At 40.4% G+C, this 17,281-nt stretch overlaps 1 pseudogene; it reads left to right on the top strand.

Annotated features, from left to right (window-relative positions):
- Nucleotides 1–6,531: 6,531 nt before the first annotated feature.
- On the top strand, nt 6,532–7,492 carry LOC148570350 (uncharacterized; annotated as a pseudogene).
- Nucleotides 7,493–17,281: the final 9,789 nt, after the last annotated feature.

Genomic DNA, 17,281 nt, shown 5'->3' with positions numbered 1-17,281 from the left:
CTGCATAATAGAATGATGAGCCTCTCCGTGTGGCTTAGCTGTGGGTGTAGATCTTCGTTACAGTGAATCTTCAATCACCAGCCACGAACCTAGTCTTCCCTCCCACCTCTGCAGCATCAACGTCTACCCTACCACACCTACCACAACTCTTATGCATTGTCCAATGTCCCTCCACATAAACGGAGAAATGCAAGTGCTCAAGGGCTAAAACAGTAAACAGTGTCCATTTTAACTATCTTCCTTCACAGCATCACAAACTGCATATATCACAAACGCTAAAATTTTATATACATTATTGTCATTCTCCACTCCAACAAGCATTCAACCACGTTTTAGTGAATTTCGCTAATTTTAATCTCTTTTTTGTCTATGAAATTATTTTATTACACCCATACTTTTTTTTTCCAGGTCATCCAAATTTTCACTTGGACACTTTTGCCATTATAAACATGTTTTAATTATTTTTTTGTATATACCCTGTTGAGACTTATACAATCCATTTCACCATGTAACCAACTACACCAAAAAACCAAACACTAAATCCAAATTCAATTTACTGGTCAAGTACCACTCATTGTTAATAGTCTGTCATGGCCGCTAAAGAAACAACCTATCAGTTTCAAATCGTTATTACGTCCTTAGCTGAAATTGCCTGCATTTTAGCCTGGTCATGTTCACTCCCATTTTAATCATCATTTCACTATCTAACTATGAATGTTTTAGGTATTGCACCATATACTACCAGAAAAAATTTAAATTGTCTACCTATTCGTATCTGGTACACCGCTGTTTCAATAAAGTGAATGGAACACATGAAAATTTTTCAATTAAATTATCAATAATGTTAAAAAAAAAGTTGTAATTTATTTTATTTAGTATTTATTAATTATTACAATAATTAATGAATATTAAATAAGACAAATTCTGACTATTTTTTATTAATTTTTTATCAAATATTTTCATTAAATTATAAAAATTTAGCTACTATATACTCTTAAGATACATGATAAAGTTACTAACTAAAAAAGTCTTTATAGAAAACGATGCAAAATCTAAATTTTCAATTTATTTGTTGTGCATTTATTAAAATAAACTATTTAAAATTTTTTATTATTAACAACCTTAATTTGTGTCTTAAAAACACAGGTTAGCTAAACTCAAATTATAACTATACAATTCTGCAAGAGAGATAAAAATTCAATTAAAATTTATTTTATTTAATAATTATTAATTATTATTACAATAATTAATAAATATTAAATAAGATAAATTCTCACTCTTTTTTACTAATTTATTTAACGGAAAAGCTTTGCATCCATGTATTTTTTATATGGTTGTTAACCAAGTAATTTCCTCCACACGCGCATTCTCCACCCTTCACTCGTTTGTCATACATGCGCTACATATAACGTGTTGCAACCTAAAGCTTTACTCAACGTAAACCTTCTGCTGCAACGTAAACCTTCTTCTTCTTCTTGATCTGCATTGCCTTCGTCGTTCTCCTCTGATTGCATTCATCTTCTCGTTTTTTTATTTTGATCTGGTTATGTTGCATTTATCTTCTTTCTATTCTTCTTCGATCTGCACTTCTGAATTGAAATAATAAATGACTCAACTTCAAATCAGTTGAATGGAGAGCGATTTGGATTACTCTTCTGAAACAAAACAAACTGACAAAGTTTGGATTATTCAATTTTGAATCGAATTGAATGGAATGCAATTGCTAATTTGAATTGAATTAAATGGATGGAGGTGTACTGAATTGAATTGAATTGATAATATGTAAATTGTAGGTAGAGTTATTTGAATTTGGTTTTATATAATGGATTATGTTTCGTTCACTCAGTACTATACAATTGTTTCACCATGAGTATTGTGTTTGGTTCACCATGAGAACTATGTTCGGTTCATTCTGTAGAAAGCTGTTTGAATTTGATTTTATATAATAGATTATGTTTCGTTCACTTAGTACTATACAATTGTTTCACCATGAGTATTATGTTCAGTTCACCATGAGTATTGTGTTTGGTTCACTATGAGTACTGTGTTCGGTTTATTCTGCAGAAAGCTGTTCGAATTTGATTTTATATAATGGATTATGTTTCGTTCACTCAGTACTATACAATTGTTTCACCATGAGTACTATGTTCGGTTCACCATGAGTACTGTGTTCAGCTCATTCTGCACTATTCAAAACTCTTCTTCCTCACCTTCTACTGCTTCTTCACCAGAAAGAGAAGGAGAAAAAGACAAAAAAATACAGCAGCAACAACAACAAAAGAATGATGATAAGGAGAAAACACGTGAAGAAGAAGGAACGCGAAAAAGGAGGAGAAGGAGGAGGAGGAGGAACGCGAAGAAGAAGGCGAAGAAGAAGAAGAAGACGCTTCGTGCGTAAACGAGCGTGAGAAGAAGAAGAAGAAGAAGAAGAAGAAGAAGAGAAGAAGAAGAAGCGTGATGGAGAGAGAAGAAGAAGAAAAGAAGCGTTGGGCAAGAGCAATTTCGTGTGTATTGGACGCGTGTATTTCACATTTCATTTAATAGTATTGAATTTTTTTGGTATTGGGTCAACTTAGTTACATGATTACATGGATGTGTAACATCCCTATTTATTTAAACATATCACCTTACAAGGAGGTCATGATGATGTTGTGCTTCTGTTTATATTTTTAGAAAGTGATGAATTTGGCAATTTAACAAGAGTGGATCCGTTTTCATCTAATCCCATTTACATCGTGCATATATATATGAATAAATTAATATACTAATTAGGTAATTGATATAGTGTCTAAAAGATAATAATTAAGATATTAAAAAAGTATTTAAAAATTAATATTTAATTTAAAAAACATAAAAATAAATAATTTTTAAATATTTTAAATTTATAATAAAAAATAAATTAGACAAAATTTCCACACCAAATAATAAACCTAATAATAAACTTCATAGAATCGACATACTAATTCTTACTTAAATTAACTTTAGTAGCACTATTATTTTAAGACAAAATACGGGAGAATAATGTTTTTTTTTTCTGAACAACATAAATAATAGATTAAAAAAATTAATTTTAATTTTAAAAATTAAAATTAAAATTAATTAAGTTAAATCATAATTTTGAATTTTTTTTTATTTTTGCTGTAACTGCTCTCTCGCAATTCTGTGCTGTCGCCACTGCTGTATCGCAATTCCGATGCCCCTGTAGCTACTGTCTCGTTATTTATTTCTTATCAATTAAGTCAGATGTTCATTTTACTATGTATGCGGATGGTTTTTTTCATTTTAAAGTGGATGTTTATTTGGGTATATCATTGGTATTTTACTTTATTTGCTTGATTTTACATACACATGCTCCACATGATGTTTATTTTACTATGTATGCGGATAACTCTTTTCACTAAAATGTGGATGTTTATTTGGGCCATACCATTTGAGTGAACGAAGCAAAGCGGCACGCGATGAAAGTGGCAAAAACACGACGCAGCGGCATGGAAGCAAGGACAGATGTGTAGCATTGGAGCAACGGTGCACAGAACAAGGTCTCGAGCTTGGCGACGGTGAGACGTCACTTCGTGTGCTTCGAAATGGGCAGAATAGTGGTGCGCAAAAGGATGGGAAGAAGACGCAACTGCACGGTGGTGACACAGCGGTAGTGGTGCGACGTTTGATAATGGGAGAATTGTGATTCTCTTCGGCAGGTTAGCGAGAAGAACAACGGCGCACGGTGGTTGAGAATGAAACACGACAATCCGTTGTTGACAAGGGGGCAATGATGTGGCATTGAGGTGACGACGGAACAACGATTCTCCTCATGGGGTTAGTGACGGCGGGCAAGGACGACGCTCGGGAGCTTTAATTCGTTGCTGATGACAGTGGCTGCGTGCTAGGGTAGAAGGGCGGTGGGATAGTTGCGTTGAAAAAGGTTTAAGGTTAAGAGTGGTGAAATTAAGTAAAAGCAAGGGTGAAGAATTTATTCTTATTATATAAAAGTTAATACCTAAGTTTTTTTATATTGTGTTTAAGCTATATTTCTCCTTCTAACAATGTCATATCAGCAATTTTATTTATTTGCGAAAACTTTGAAATCAACCAATCATCTTTTAGTAAAAGATTTAAAAAAAATAAAAGAAAAATTCTTTATTATTATTATTATTCAATTAAAACATAAAGTACTAATTAAATACAATAAATATACAATAAAAAGTGTCATAATAATAATTATAAAAATTTTCAATTACAAAATTAAATTTTATAACTTATACATGTTAATACTCTTACTACATAAGATTCTATTACTCTTTATTTTTTTAATCTTCCATACCAATAATTAGCGAAAACTCCTTCAAGTAAGTTTAAATTTGCCACATTTTTTTACTATATACATTCGAATATATCATGATTATTAAATTAATTCATAATTTTTAGGGCAAAAAACCCTAATAAGCCAAGGCAAGTTACAAATTACCTAAATAAGCCAAAGTGAAATTCGTTTCAGCAATGAGCCAGGCCCTATCTTTATGTAATTCGAACCAGCTTGGTTCGAATTAGCATCCTTAATAAATCGAACCATACTCGTTCGAATTAGGTTGAGGAAACGTTGCATGTAATTCGAACCAATGAGGTTCGAACTCAAATCCAACATAATTCGAACAAGCCTAGTTTGAATTATAGCTAAGGTTGCAACGTATGTAATTTGAACCAACCTGGTTCGAATTACCCTTCTTGTGGCTCCTTAATAATTCGAACCTACCTGGTTTGAATTAGTAGTGATTCGGCTATATAAGGAGTTCGAATCAGCCTCATTCGAACCATTCTTCCTTTCCCCGACCCCACCAAATCTCAGAGAAAACGACCCAGATTCTCTACGACGAAGACCTGAACGGAATACTCTGCTAATGGGGAACGATCCGGCACGGTTATATCGCTTGAACGGAGTTGCTCATATAGCCGGGGTCATCAACGACGAGGTTAGTACGGAAATAACTTCGTGCTAGCGGTATATGTGACTTAGTGGTTTTGCATGCGGGTTAGATGGTGGTTTAGTTGGTGGTTTATGTTAGTGGTTTATGTTGGTGGTTTATGTTAGTGGTTTATGTTAGCGGTTTGTTTTAGTTGTTTTATGTTAGCTCTTTTAAGTTAGTGGTTTATGTTGGTTTCTTATGTTGGTGGTTTATGTTAGTTGTTTTATGTAAGTGGTTTCTGTTAGTTGTTTTATGTTAGTGGTTTGTGTTAGTTGTTTTATGCTAGCTGTTTTATGTTAACGGTTTTAGTTAAGCTATTTTATGTTAGTGGTTCTACTTAAGCTGTTTTATGTTACCAGTTTAGTTGTGCGGTCTATGGGTTTGTTTTGCATGTGGTTCTTGTTCATGTATTTTTATGCAGTTTTATTTAGTATAATGTTTTGTTGATGATTTATTGTGTTGGTTATGTTTGTCGTTGGTTATTAAGCTGGTTCTAACAATGCGGTGCATTTCATGCGCAGCCTCAACGATGCATCAGGAGCATGCGGCGGCAGCAGGGCATGCGACTGGATGACAGATACGTTCCGTACTTGCAGATGGCCGGTCTATACCATCTTGCAAGGCTGAACGATAGATGGTTCCGATTAGACGAGGCCCTTGTCAGTGCATTCGTCGAGCGATGGCGTCCGGAAATGCACACGTTTCATATGCCGTTCGGAGAGTGCACGATCACACTCCAGGACGTGGCATACCAGTTGGGTTTGCCAGTGGACGGGCGTTACGTGAGCGGTTTCCTATCAGAGTTCCAGATATACATCCAGGGTGGGCGTCCAGCCTGGGAGTGGTTCCAGGAGTTGCTTGGAGTGATACCTCCTCCTAGCCAGGTTCAGAAGTACGCAGTGAACTGCAGCTGGTTTCAGGAGACTTTTGGTGAGTGCCCTGAGGGAGCCGATGACGAGACTGTGCGCCGATATGCCCGTGCGTACATCATGATGTTGTTGGGCACGCAGCTGTTTGCGGACAAGTCCGGCAACCGCATTCACATCAGATGGCTTCCGTACGTAGCTAGGCTGGAGAAGATGGGTACCTACAGCTGGGGTTTTACAGCACTGGCATGGTTGTACCGGTGCATGTGCCGAGTGGCGAACAGACATGTTGTCAAGCTAGCGGGCCCACTTCAGCGACTTCAGTCATGGATCTTCTAGCGATTTCCTCGGTTTAGGCCTGCAAGGTATGAGACGTTCAGCTGGTCATTGGCTTCGAGGTACTCTACTAAGCCTTCTTTATTTCAATTTAATATACATAACTCTGTGTTTATTAATAATGTATTACATACCCTAAACACACATTTAAGTAGCCATAACACATGTTTATGATGCAGGTGGTCCGGTTACAACCCTTCCGGGAGCGAAAAGGGTCCTAGAGTTCAGATGTGGAGGCTCAGGATAGACCGGTTACAGGACAGGGAGGTGAGTATGCTACTTAATAACGTTTTTTATTTAACCACACTTTACGAGTTGGGTCCATGAGTTGCCCTGACAATGGAGAGTTCTTCGTGCAGTTTATCTGGATGCCGTACAGCAGCCCCGACGTACTTCAGATTGTGCATCCAGAGGTTTTGGAGCCTCGGCATATGGCATTGTGGCGGTCTGTGACGTTGCTGATCTACTTTGCCGTCATAGAGTGGTATCAGATAGATAGGGTTCTTCCGCAGTTCGGAGGGGTGCAGCCCCGTCCGAATCCTATCCTGAACATCGACTTTCTGATGTCGAAGGACGGCAAAGGCGGTGATCGATGGTTCCTGTACCATTTTCAGAAGTGGCATCTATATTGGGACGACCGTGCGGAGACCGTGCTAAGGTTCGATATTGTTGTCGACCTTGGACCGTCGCATGAGTTCCTCGAGTGGTGGAGTCAGCATGGAAAGAGGTTCTTGTCTCCGGATATGCACTTGGGAGATCCGAGAGCCGTTCCTATTCCAGTTGAGGCCTCACAGCGGGGTGCTGGGCGAGTTCCTGACATGGATCGTCCTGAGGACGTGCCGGACAGGCGGCGGGTTGAGAGGAGAGCTCGTGTGGGGACACGACGGAGCCAGCATGACTGGAGATGGCTTGAGCATGCTATGGACGATGATGATGACGCGGGTCCCGCTGGAGGCGGACGACGAGGCCAGCGAGGGAGACGGAGAGGGCGTGGTACGGCGGAGCACCCTGGTCGTGACCATGACGACGATGACGACGATCAGCATGGGCCCGTGGGCGGGGATGGTGCAGGGGCAGTAGCAGTTGCTGGTGTTAGTACCCACGATGGCGGACATGGAGGTGACTGGTATGGCTCAGGTATGGGTGACGGGACTGACCCTGGTGACGCTCGACTCGGGTCGGGGCCTCTTGGAGATTACTTCATTGGTGTACCCACCGATGACCAGCCTCAACAGGAGGGTACCCCATGGGTTATTCCGGGATCACAGTGGTCAGACTTCCTTGCCTCAGATACACTTGATGCGGACTTCGGGGGTCAGCAGTTTTTAGAGGAGATTACCACCATCATGCATGAGGACATGTCGGCCCGGAGACGTGGTCAGACCTCCGGCATGCAGGCACCTTTAGATGTCGATCTGAACGAGCCTCCTACGACATCTGTTGCTGACCATTTTGGTTTGGGAGGTACCCCACCCTTCGCCTACACTGCTGCATCACATTCAGTTGTCGGGCCGTCTGTGGCACCCATCCATTCTACGCCACCTGCACAGCCTGCCCCGGATGAGGAGGAGGATGAGATTGAGGACGAGGAGCCGCTTATCCGCAGAGGTCAGAGGACACGGGTACCCCGTCGTTGCTTTACGGGCTCACATCTGTTTAGATGATTCATTTTTCATGTATGCTGGCCATGTTTACTTTTGTTGTTATCTTAGCCATTTTCACTTTTGTTGTTTGTTCATGTTGTTATACTTTGAAAGCGGGTGTTTAATGGTTATATCATTGACTATCAGATTCATTCGCAATACGCCACAATGTAATATTTTGATTTACTTATTAAAAATTGCATTCACCAGACTTGTAGAAAGACTCAAAGCGAAACATAACATATTCATTACTTAACACACAGCATGCACAATACAACACACAAAGCTCATCAAGTTACACGAGTGCTTAAATAAAACATCGAAACTCGAAACTTAAAAAAATAAGTACCAAGACTAAGAACATGGCTACTAATGGCCCCCTGTGTGAGACGATCCAGCTAGCTGTGGGCAACTCCGGCATGTGTGTCTGGGTTGGCGACAGAGGCCACACCTCTTTGGCCGATTCGGATCCGCCTCGTCCATATTCGTCCATATCCTAGTGGACCTCGGACGACCCTCTCTCGCACGCCTCTTGTTAGGGTCCGGTATCATAGTGGGCCCGTCGTATGGTGGCCAGAAACTCTCCGGGATCGAAGGTGTGAATCCAATCTGATACACACTGAATACCAAACTAATCCGATAGACGCTGTGAACATAAGAGGTCCAGGTCACCCGTGAGTAGGCACAACAAGCAAGTGCGTGCTGACACGGGAAATGAAGTGCCTGGAAGTACCCGCAGTCACATGTCTGAAAGGCAAGCGATACTCTATAGCTACCCAATGAGAAAGAGCCTGTCGGAGTGGTCTCTGCTATGGTAAACTCGGAGTTATCCCGGTCATACAAAGTCACCGTGAAGCACCTGGCCGTCTTCAAGTTGGCCTCAATACACTTCACCAAGTGCTGAATGAATTGTTGTCCGGTTCCCATCTGGGCCTCAGCCTCTCTCCCCTTGCGAACAAAGAGTTCCGCAAGCCTTCCATATGTTGCCTTCACCAGAGAGCATACAGGGAGGTTTCTGACACCCTTCAGAATTGAGTTCACACACTCGGAGATATTCGTCGTCATGTGACCGAATCTCCATTCCTCATCACGATGCTGAGTCCACAAGGAATAATCAATCCGGTTCGCCCACTCACACATCGCCGGGTCTTCAGACCGCAGAATATCAAACCAGTAATCAAACTCAACCTCGGTCTTGGCATACGCCGCATTCACTAGAAGCCTCCGTGCGTCTTTGCCCTTGAAGGTAAGGGGAAAATTAGCCGCTACATGTCGAATGCAGAATGCAGGGTATGCAGATGGAGGTAACCAACCTCCGTCAGGAGCCTCAAGCGCAGCCTTGATGCCGTTATGCCTGTCCGATATAACCAGCAGACCCGGCTGTGGTGTCACGTGCTATTGAAGGTGGGAGAGAAAGAATGACCAAGACTCTGCATTCTCACCCTCTACTAGTGCGAATGCAACAGGTAGAATGTTGGAGTTCCCGTCCTGTGCAATCGCGATGAGCAACGTACCCCCGTACTTCCCATACAGATGTGTGCCGTCAATGCTAACTAGCGGCTTGCAATGACGGAATGCCTCGATGCACGGTGGAAACGTCCAGAAAAGTCTGTGAAAAAAGCTTGAGACTCGTCTACTTGTCCACCAACTCGAACGGGGCTCGTCCGTAGGATTGCAACAGTACCAGGCATCGTCAACTGGACTCCTAACACCCACCTGGGGAGCTCGTTGTATGACTCATCCCAGTCACCGTAAATGAGGGCAATAGCCTTCTGCTTCGCCATCCAGACCCTCCTGTAAGTCGGCCTGAACCTAAAGTGTGCTGCTGTGGCATTTAGGAACACCTTGATGCTGACGGATGCATCAGCCCTAACCATTGGCATAATGAACGCCGATATCACATGATAATCCAAACTCCTGTGGTCACTCGAGATGGAAGTCGCAAGACAAGTGTGAGGTCCATTGTACCGTTTGACCTCCCAAATGCCCTTGCGCTGCCGGAGACTCAGTCGAATCAACCATGTGCACCCATTCCCAAACTCAGAACACTTGCCCACATAACGGCGATGATCAGACTCCACTACCTTGTACTGTACCCCTCGCCGGATGCTATAAGTCTTCACACTTAACAGGGCCTCATCTTTATCCTGAAATTGCTGACCAACCTGGAACTCTATCAGACCAGCAGTCCTTTCCGCATCTCTAGCTCCGAATCCAATAGAGTGACCAGAAACCCCCTCCTGCCTCATGGCATCCAAGTCCAAAGAGGAAAAATATGGTGGATACTGCTGTGTGCCAGAGCTAGAACCACCTGCCGCCAATGCAGGCTCACTCGCTCCAATATCATCGCCGCTGTCATCATCAATCATATCCGGCTCGACGTCATCCTCCTCTCCATCACCCAACAATCCGTCTCCAACACCAAGCGGTGCAACGCCCTGTAAAGCGTTCGGCATAATATCAAATGATCCTGCCTCGTCACCTCCGCTGCCATTGAGATCAGCAGCAAAAGACGGGGAGGCGACAGGTTGGACCGCTGGCTCGTACACATGGACGGAGGAAGAAGCAACGGCAGGCCTGGAACTAGAACCGGCTGCCATGGCTAAAGTGGTGGTATTCCGGTTCGAACCCCCTGAGCTGGATACCACATCAACCAGCTTTGCCAACAATTCTGGTGTCCTGACCTCCGGAAACTGCCGCCGACAAAGAAACATGACTTGCAAGTCCTCATCACTACCAATTGTGAAACAATCATACTTCACGGTATCCTGGAGGACCGCGATTGGAATGCGATAGAAAAACTTCTTAACCCGCTTCGCACCTTCCAAACCAAGTTTCATCAGCACAGATTGGACAAGGTCATCATAGCTCGTCGTAGGACTCACGACAATACAGAGAGGATCCTTATCTGTGAACTTCACACCGGAACGAGTTTTCCTCTTAATGGATCTTCTGTGGTGAACCAAAACAACAAAACTCTCCTCACTAGCCATCTTACACCCTTTAATGAGAGCAACTCATGTTTACAACCATATATATACTGCTCTGTCTCCCACTAATTCGAACCAGCCTCCATCGAATTAGGGATTGTGTAATTCGAACCAGCCTGGTTTGAATTACTTGGTGCAGCTTCTCTCTCTATAATTCGAACTACCTTGGTTCGAATTACGTGCGTTACTAGTTCGAATCAGCTTGGTTCGATTTATGTTGGCCTGCTTCTCTCTCTATAATTTGAACCACTGTGGTTCGAATTACCTCCATTCATAGTTCGAACCAACTTGGTTCGATTTATTAAGAAAGCTCAACTAGTAATTCGAACTGTGCTGGTTCGAATTACTACCAAATGAAGTTCGAACCACCTTGGTTCGAATTATATTAATATATGATCTGGCGCATTACTGAAACCATTTTCGGTTTGGCTTATATACGTTAATTCTAGATGGCATTGGCTTATAATGGTTTTTTACCCTAATTTTTATATTTATATTTTTCATATTTTTCATTCTCATTTATTTTTCTAAACCCAAGTAAGTTCAAATTCGACACATTTTCTTATTAGGTATCTTTAAATATATCATGATTATAAAACTAATTTATATTTTTGATATTTTTCACTCGCATTCATTTTTAAAAATTTTTTCTTTTAATTATTTACAACCCAAAAAACACCATATGAAAACTCAAAATATGACAACTAAAGCAAATATAAAAATGAAAGCAATAAATGAAAATATAATTTTATACAACTCTAATATAAAAAGTCTATGTCTTTTTTAAAAATAAATAAATTTTTAAAATAATAAATTATATTTTAATTTATATTACATTTTAGTTGAATAATTATATGAAACAATTTAAATTTAACATTAGTTTACATATTATCTAATTAATTTTTAAATAATATAACACGTATTAGAATGCACTATATAGTATAATTAAGGTTTAATTATTTTGCAAGTCTTTTAGTTTTACCGAATTCTCAATTAGGTCATTATCCTTTTTTTCTTTTTAATGGGGTCCTTATACCATATTTTTTTCAATTTAGTCCCTACCGTGACAAAAACATTTGAGATAGCAAAATATTTTGTTAAAAAAATGAATATTCTTCTTGTTAGGGATGAAAATCTAACTGAGGACACCTCTATATTTTTAAAATTTCAAAATAACCCTTGGAAAGAAACGAAGATCGTGGAATCCGGTGCAATTGCCAAACTAATCGAACTCTCCATTGATAAACCAATGGAGAAAAACCTAATGGAGCTTATATTCAAGCTCTTGGCTCAATTGTGTTTTTATGCAGAAGAGAGAGAATAGTTCTTGAACCATATGGCTGGAATTGCGGTTTTTTCGAAGAGGACTCTAAGGGTATCAGCTGCGACTGATAATCGAGCCCTTCATGTGTTGTGGCTAATTTCAAAGTTTTCAACTACGAATGAGGTGGTTCAAGGATGTTGAGGGAGGTAATGCAGTCGGAGGGAGATGTGGTGATGACGAGGGACTAGCCAGGGAGCATAGTGGGGATCTTGGCGCCGGCTGGGAGGAGGCAGAGGCTCTATGGCGGTAAGGGAAGAGGAGCAAGGTGGAAGTGAAAGAGGTCGAGAGAGGGCTGATAGGACTTCTTGAAGGCTAACAAAAGGGGACTGCTCCACGAGGGATTCTGCCACAACTTGGAGGGTAAGGTCCATGGAAACGAAGCTTGAGTAGGCGAGGATGACAGAGGTTACTTCAAAGACCACAAGGCATCGCCCTTGTCGGAGTTGGAGATCGCAAACATGAGGAACCTTGTGAATTTTGCATCGGATAGGACGTCGCATTTAAGAAGGGAAGTGGGGAGTGGTGGTGTGATAGGATGGCTGCTAGAGTAGTTGGACACGGCGAAGGAATCTCTGAGGAGGGCCACTAAGATATGGCGGCAGAATGCTATGCATGATGACCATGATTGTAGTGACCCAATTTCAATATGACATGCTCATACTGAAATATCGAGTGTTACCAACTTGAAACTACACCGACAATATTATTAATAATATCAAGCTTGACATCGGGTTAATAGAACTCGATTTTTATGAAAAACCTTCCTTAAAGAAAATAAAATCGCAACCAAAATGATAAACAGATACATACACAAATAGGATATATATATATATATATATATATATATATATATATATATATATATATATATATATATATATATATATATACAACTCAAAATATGTCCAGGTTCTGGCCCCTATAGAAAGCCCCTAATCTGACTCCCAGACTAGCCTAGGCTTCTAACCTAATCTCTCGAAAAACAAAATGAGAGTCTAAGACAAAAGAAACACTAAACTGGAGAGCTGCCAAAAGAAGATGTTGATGTCGCTACCTAATCGCTGTCAAAAGTCAAGTCCACAATCTCCATATCCATCTCAGGATCCTCATCATCCTCAGAAGCTAGATCCACAATCTCTATCTCCTCGATGTCCTCATCATCAGAAATAACGATGATCTCTGATGTACTATGGGGACTACCATCACTACTGTCTCCTACGAAAATTGTACCACTAGAAGAAATCTACTCAAACTGCTAAGAGCTGACCAGAAGTCGCAGCGAAAGTCTTGATAGGCTCTATGGTGAAAGGGTCAGAGGAACGAGTAGAAAGAGACTCTATTAACATATCCAAACCTACTAAAAGAGACTCGGGGATGTAGTCATCAATGATAGGGCCAGACTCAGGCACCGCCTGACCATCCTGTTGTGCTGGAACAGGACCTCCATGCATGTGATCAAAAGGATGATGGACAGAATTGGGATGTAACCAAGATAGCGAAAAAACATACGATGGATCATGATCAAAGAGAGGTGAAGCTAGCGAGTGTTGAAAGGGATGATCTCTAACTACATACTTACGGACTCGAGGCTCCATGGCCAAGTAGAAGCTGGGAAGGACAGGATCCTCGTATACATAAGGCTACTCGAGCTTGTAGAAGATAACATTCGTCTTCATCTGAAAGGGGGTAGGAAGATAGGGAATAAGAACTGAGGAGTTCTTAGTAGGGTCGGGGTGAAACAAGTTAATTTGTTTTTTGTATAACGGCCTCATGTCCCAGATCAATCAGACCACAACAAAAGAACATAGAGCAAACAACAAACAAAATCAAATAGCAGAACGGGTCATGAGATTTTCTTAAAATAATAAACTAAAACAGAACGGGTCATGAGATTTAACTTTAGAATCACTTTTTCAAATATCTCAGAATTATGTTTAAATTCTATAAATACTTTTTGAAAAAATGCATAAATATGACCACTGGACTAAAATACATAAATATGCTTAAACTTTGAAAAAAAATGGCATATTCTATAAGTTACTTTAATTAAAATTACGTACTTTAAAAATCACTCTAAATAACTTTGAACTTCTATAAAAACACCTAGTCATCACTAGTTACTTTCTAATTATTCAAAATATTGTACAATTTTCAAATACTTAAAACTTCATTAAAATAAGGGTTAAGTTCAATTTTGGTCCCAACGTAGAGGCCGAAAATCGGAATCGTCCCCAACCTTTTTTTTGCTACAAAATGGTCCCCAAAGTTTCAGTTTGTTTTAAAATCGTCCCTCGGACAAAAATACCCCTCCCTCCCTCCCTCCCTCCCTCCCTCCCCTCTTCTTCCCCTTCTTCCCCAAAATTATGCAGAAGCACCAGCAGAAGCACCTCCCTCCCCTCCTCCCCTCTTCTTCCCCTTCTTCCCCAAAATTATGCAAAAGCACCAGCAGAAGTACCTCCCTCCCCTCTTCTTCCCCTTCTTTCCCAAAATTATGTAGAAGCACCAACAGAAGCACAAGTAAAAACAGAACCAAAAGCAACAACAACAATTAATCAAACAGAAACAGCAGCAGGACAACAACAACAATAAATCACCAATAAATCAACAATGAAATCAAGTAGAAATAGAAGAAGAACAACAATAACAATGAAACAATATAATCAATCAGAATCAGAATCAACCAGAAATAACAATAATAAAAAATCAACAAATATAATAGAAGCAGAATGAAAGAAGAAGAAGAAGAATGATGGAAGCAGAAGCAGAAGCAGAGAAGAGCAGCGGTGGCGGCGGCGAAGAACGGCGGCGGCAGCGGCGAAGAACGGCGGCGGCAGCGGCGAAGAACGGCGGCGGCAGCGGCGAAGAACGGCGGCGATGGCGAAGACCCTTCCCCCTCTTCTTCTTGAACCCCCTCCCCCCTTCTCCCTTCGCATAACCCCTTCCCCCTTTTCCCTTTACTTTACGCATAAAACCCCTCCCCTCTTCTTCCTCAACACCCCTCCCCCTTCTTCCCTTTCCTCCCGCCTCCCCCCGTTTCTTTTCGCATAACCCCCTTCTTTCTCTCCCCCGATCCCACAATATTCCAAATTCAAGCCAAATTCAGTAACAACAATATTTCATAAAAAATTCAGAAATTCTACAAAAAATTCAGTTCACAGAAGAAGAAGAAGAAGAAGAAGAAGAAGAAGAAGAAGAAGAAGAAGCTGGTGGTGGTGCTATGCGATGCGGCAGGCGGCAGGGCGGCAGCGCGTTGGTGGTGTGGTGCGGTGCGGCAGGCGGCAGGGCGGCGGTCCCCCTTCTCTCCCCCCTCCTCCCCCTCCTCCCCCCTCTTTTTCTCACGCCCCCCTTTCTCTCTCTCCTCATCCCCCCCCCCCCGTGCGCGCGCGCTTCTGTCATCCCTTTCTTTCTTTTTTTTATTTATTTTATTTTATAATTTTTTTATTGAGGGGGTAATTTAGTAATAAAAAAATAAAATTGGTAAAAAGGACAATTTTAAAATAAACTGAAACTTTATGGACTATTTTGTAGCAAAAAAAAGTTGGGGACGATTCCGATTTTCGGCCTCTACGTTGGGGACCAAAATCGAACTTAACCCTTAAAATAAGTAAATTGGGCACGGTTCTTCCATTTTTAAAATAAAACTTATTTTTGTTCAATTAGAGTCATATTTTTTCTAAAGTCGTCTTCCACTTTAAACCCTTTATTTTAAACCAATTATTTTTCTTAAAAAACTAAACTCAATTTAATTTCAATAAAGTTCATATATATATAATTTTTATTCATTAAATCTTTCTCAAAGCAAGCCTCTTCTCCTTTTTACTTGAAACCTCCATTCAAAATATTCGTTTTGGTTATATTTAATCCCAAATCAACATCCAACCGATAAAACTCAGTTACATACTATTATATAACTCAGCTTTCAGCCAATTATTCAACAATAATATCTCAGTTTTTAATTTCTCAACATGGCCGATTCACAACAACAATTCCAGCAGCAATTCAGTTAAAATTTTAACAGCCAATAATCACATATTTAAACAAAAAATATTAACAAACAATAATCCAATCACATATATCAATTAAATCATAATTTTGACCGATTAAAGAGTCAAACTCTACCTCTGTGAAGCGCAGAACACACACAAGATACCTGAGGAGGTTTCTGATCGGTCAAACGGAGCGAAAATGTAAAAAATTCGGTGGTTCTTCCCTCCCTTGGTTCGGCCGAACTGGCTGCTGACAAGAGCAGCTCCACTTTGCGATTACACTTAACAAAACGCACGTAACTACGTAGAGGAGGAAGATACGATCACTTATATCATATCAGAATTTTTGTGGGGGTCACGGATCTCAAGAAATTAAGCTCGGAAAGTCAGAAATCAACCAAAATCCTCCCTTTTCTCTCTATGCATGCCTCGGCTGTTCCTTGAGAAAAGAGAGAGAATTTTATACTTTTATATAGCTTGATTAATGACTAAGTGTCACTTAATCAAGGGGAAGGAGGCATGCGTCACAACACGTGGCGCATTAAGTGTTGCTTGTTGCGATTTTAAATCGCTGAGTCAGCGAGGTTAATTTTTAAATATCTTAAAAGGTAATTAAGGTAATTGGACATGGTAAAAACTCAATTAATTATCTCAAGTGGTGGTACTTAATTAAAATAAGGATTGAGTAAATTACTAATATAAATGACATTAGTAAAGCCGAATTTTTACAATCTTTCGAGCCCAATATCAAGTGACCGTCTTTCATCAAATAAAATTAAATAATAACATAATATTAATATTACATTATTGTTCATTATATTTAAGGATCGCAGAAAAACTTATCATAAACGTTACGCGAATAAAATGTAAAACTTACATACACCAATCTATCGCAAAAAAATCAGGATGTTATAATGATGCCCCTCATTCCAGGATTCTTAGATAGTTTCGCGGCGAAGATTTTTGAATTCCTATGTAATGCCTAATCAATCAAAGTAATTTCTCTAATGATAGAAAATTAAGAGGAATTCTGCTGCCATAAGGGCCATGGAGACGAAGCTTGAGTCAGCGAGGATGTTGGTGGCGTCGAAGGTAGCTTTGCTTGGAAGGACAGTGGAGAGATAGATGACAGAGAGACTGAATATTAGGAGAAAAAGAAGTGAGGAAGCTATTGA

Source organism: Arachis ipaensis, chromosome B3, assembly GCF_059453495.1.
Source record: "Arachis ipaensis isolate K30076 ecotype BB chromosome B3, ASM5945349v1, whole genome shotgun sequence".
NCBI lineage: Eukaryota > Viridiplantae > Streptophyta > Magnoliopsida > Fabales > Fabaceae > Arachis > Arachis ipaensis.
The sequence above is the reverse complement of the archived record's forward strand: the minus strand, read 5'-3'. Positions and strand labels throughout refer to the sequence as shown.